Source organism: Crocodylus porosus, unplaced genomic scaffold (genome assembly GCF_001723895.1).
Source record: "Crocodylus porosus isolate Cpor-Errol unplaced genomic scaffold, CroPor_comp1, whole genome shotgun sequence".
Taxonomy (NCBI): Eukaryota; Metazoa; Chordata; order Crocodylia; family Crocodylidae; genus Crocodylus; species Crocodylus porosus.
The window spans coordinates 6,741,121-6,744,605 of record NW_017728934.1 but is presented as its reverse complement, the minus strand read 5'-3'; the positions used below and the strand labels follow the sequence as shown (position 1 = coordinate 6,744,605).

General features: G+C 49.4%; 2 long non-coding RNA genes across 2 annotated transcripts in view; one reads left to right on the top strand and one right to left on the bottom strand.

The window, feature by feature from the left end:
- The window catches only part of LOC109317624, a 12,333-nt gene extending 12,152 nt beyond the window's left edge, over positions 1–181 (bottom strand). Inside the window, exon 1 of the long non-coding RNA XR_002103082.1 lies at positions 149–181. This is a non-coding gene — a long non-coding RNA (uncharacterized LOC109317624). The remainder of the gene's footprint in view (positions 1–148) is intronic.
- Positions 7–3,431, top strand: LOC109317625. Its single transcript, XR_002103083.1, has 2 exons — positions 7–154; positions 2,829–3,431. It is a non-coding gene; the product is annotated as an uncharacterized LOC109317625 (long non-coding RNA).
- The last annotated feature ends 54 nt before the right edge of the window (positions 3,432–3,485 follow it).

Here is a 3,485-nt window from a genome sequence, read left to right as displayed (position 1 = left end):
ATGGGCCGCGGCTCACGCTCGGACTCCCGCTGTCAGCCCGGCCGCGTGCCGCCCCGCGGGCACGGGCCAGAGCCGGCTGCTGCAAGAAATTGGCTGGACCTGTGCACTTCGCGCCGGCGGGGCCCAGCAGTCCTCCAGCGGGAGCTACCTTGCTGTAAGTGTCATAAGCAGGACCCCTGTGTGCCCTTCTCGCCGCAGAGGCCACAGACTGCTCTCCGGTTGGCTCCTGGTGACTTCATGTTTCATTGCGTTGGGTGCGTGGGGCTGGCCCCCCGTGAACACGGTGGGTTTGCAGCTGTTTTGTTGCAGGGTGACTGGCTGGACCTGAGAATGACTGAGGCTGAGATGGGGGCAGACAAAATGCGGCCCACAGGCTGGATGCGGCCTGCCAGGCAATTTTATCTGACCCGTGGGCACCCACCAACTAGTTGTACCCCGCATGCCTCACCCCCACCTTCATGCACAGAAGGGCCCAGCCCAGCCAGCACAACTTCAGGCCAGGGCTGCTGCTACCACTGCTGCTCCACTCCCCAGGGACCAGTGGCTCCTCCTTGGCTCCCTGTGGAAGCACTAAGCCTGGGGCTGGCAGGAGCACCCAGTGCAGGAGTCAGGAGCTCAGGTGGACAGTGTGGAGGAGAGGGAGGGTAGGGGGCTGTGGGGAACCCCCCCACACACACACTCCCCACCAACCCCTGCTGCTGGTGGCAGCAACAGGTGCTTGGGGCACTCTTGGTCCATGCAGGCACTGCTGTCTGGCAGCACACAGCTCCAGCCAGAACTGCACATGGCAAGGAACACAGGCAGGCTGGCCTGCCTCTTACTGCACAGGGCCCCCTGCGGTGCATGTGCAGCTTCTGGCACTCACTGACACTGGGGGGAAGCCCTGTGTGATGGAGCCAGCTGCCTTCCTCGCCCTTGCCATGCAGGTCCCAGGACTCCACAGAAGTGGAGGGGAGAGCCGCCCCCTGCTTCCCAGCAGAGCACAGGGAGGTGCACTGCACAGCAGGTGGCAGGGAAGGCAGCCAGCTCCATGCAGCCCCTACCACCAGTGGAGCATGAGCAGCAGGAGCTGCCAGAAAAAAAAAAATTGCCTGGTAGGCTGCATCCAGCCTGTGGGCTGTACTTTGCCCACCCCTGTCTTAGCCTCACTCATTCTTCTCAGACCCAGTCAGTCACAGTTACAAACCCACCCTGTGTATGCGTGTGGGGGGCTGTCCCCCTTTACACCCCACACACCCACAACCCCCCTACATGTATACCCCCCAAACCGCCAGTCCCTCACACTCCACACACCTCCCACATACAATATACAAGAGTAAGACTTTATTTTTGAGTTATTATGCAATCACCCCTATATACCATATGCAAACAAAATCATGAAAAAATATTTTTGTAATAAAATTAAAATACATTATAGCAGGTGTTTGGTTTTTAGCACAGGCAACCCCTGCTTAACACTGTTTCACTTAGCGGTATTTCACCATAATGCTCATTTTAAATTGATGCCCGATTTCACTGAGCGCTCAGCGAGTTTCATTATAACGCTCACAGTCACCAGCTTGGGTCATTAAAAACAATCGTGGTTGCCATCTTGGGCCATCAAATACTTTCAGTTTCACTTAACACTCGTTTTGCTTAACGCTGAGTTTTTCAGGAACCAATTAAGAGTGCTAAGCGGGGGTTGCCTGTATGATTTGTTTTTTTTCTGGTTCCAAGATGACAGCCCTCCACTCCCAAAAGGAGAATAGGCAACCTCAGCACTTTGGACACAGGCACAGCTTTAAAAGTTTTTTCTACATACTTTGAGGTAGCAGCACAGTTGCCTACTCTGATATTCAGCATATTCTTGGCCCGATGACTGTCCACATGGATTTGATACCGATTTGTTGATGCTTGTCTGTGAGGAGCATCAATAAACAAACCCTGCTCCACTGGCATGGAATGAAGCAGAAGTGCCAGCCTTGGTCCCCCTTACTGTTGTAGGGGGCTTGTCAGTCTGTGGCCACATCTACACGAGACACTACTGTGCGGTTGTTACTGCACATTTATTTAGTATACAAGTACTAAATAAATGCACAGTAACCTGAGTTACTGAGCAGTAGCACCACCAAACACCTTTTAAGCAATGCTGCTATGCAGTAGCCTAATAATACTGCACAGCAGTGTCTCAGTACAGTTTTTACCACACAACACTACTGCAGTCAGTCCTGTGGGCCATAAATCCAAGTAATTGTCAACAGACCACCTCATCCCCCAAGGTTGTGTTGCTTTCCTGAGAGAGGCTAGAGTGCTTACCTGGATCCACCTGACAAGCCCTGACCCAAACAGACCCCGATATACACCGAAAGCTTTTCCTGAGCCCCACAGCTGAGGTATGACAGGTGAATCTTTGCTGGCAGTCCTTTAGATGCCTTATGGCAGAGCAGCTATGAATGAGCACCGCTGCAGGTAAGGTGCAGTGGTGGACAGTAAATATATGTACATTGATTAAACTGCATAACAGTTAAAGTTATATTGGTCAAGAGTTAAAAGTTATGTAATTCATATCATTGTTATGTGGTTATGCAGATGTTGGGGAAGTGGTCAAGTCTTGGTTCACCACAGAAAGGTAAAGAATAGTATAATAGTGGAAAAAATACTGAACATAAGTAAATTACTTGAAATGTGTGCACATGGAAGATAGTTTATATATGTGGTTTATCTTAAAACACACGTTGAAAGTTATAACCTCTAAATGCCTGACTGCCCGAGGACATTTCTGTGAGAGTCTCCTTTGCCCTTTAGCTCTTACGTGAATCCTTCTAATCCCACACCATTGTCTCTTCCAGCAGGAACTGCTCCAAGATGCTGCCTGCCACAGCTTGAAATCCTAGCTGTGTACACCATGAAACACTGAAACTTCGGAAATTTTTCCTGCCAAGTCTGAGAAGTAAGGACAAGTTTTTATCCAGTTTTTTCGTGACCCACCTTGTCTGGTTTCTGAAGATGAACACTCATCTCACTGAGTAAAGACAAAGTAAAATTCATACCACATTGTAAGTAAAGCTGTAGCACATGGTATTTCTGTGGAATGAGCCAAAGTAAATTGGAGCAGAGATGGAATGCAGATGGCTCCAGGCCCTCTGATGCAACAGATTATTAAAGCCTGTTTCCCTACAGAAGACTTCCAGGATTTTCTTAGCTGTATGATCTTTGTTTCTTCTTCACTATGACCACTTTTCCACAGCATAAGCTTTTTGTGGCTAAAGATGTTCCTGGGGTTTTTTCACTGTCGTAATGTACCACGACTAATGACGTAGCATGCATGCTATTTAGCATGTTATGGCCTAATATGCTATTACTAGTAAAAAACGCTAGGGGGCACGTCATAACAATTCTACCTTCTTGAGCTCCCAGTACTAATTTTCACCAGAGGTCATTTTAAGATAGTATTTGATTCTTTGGTTGGTCTGTTTTCTTGGGTCGGGTTGGGTTACAATGGGGGG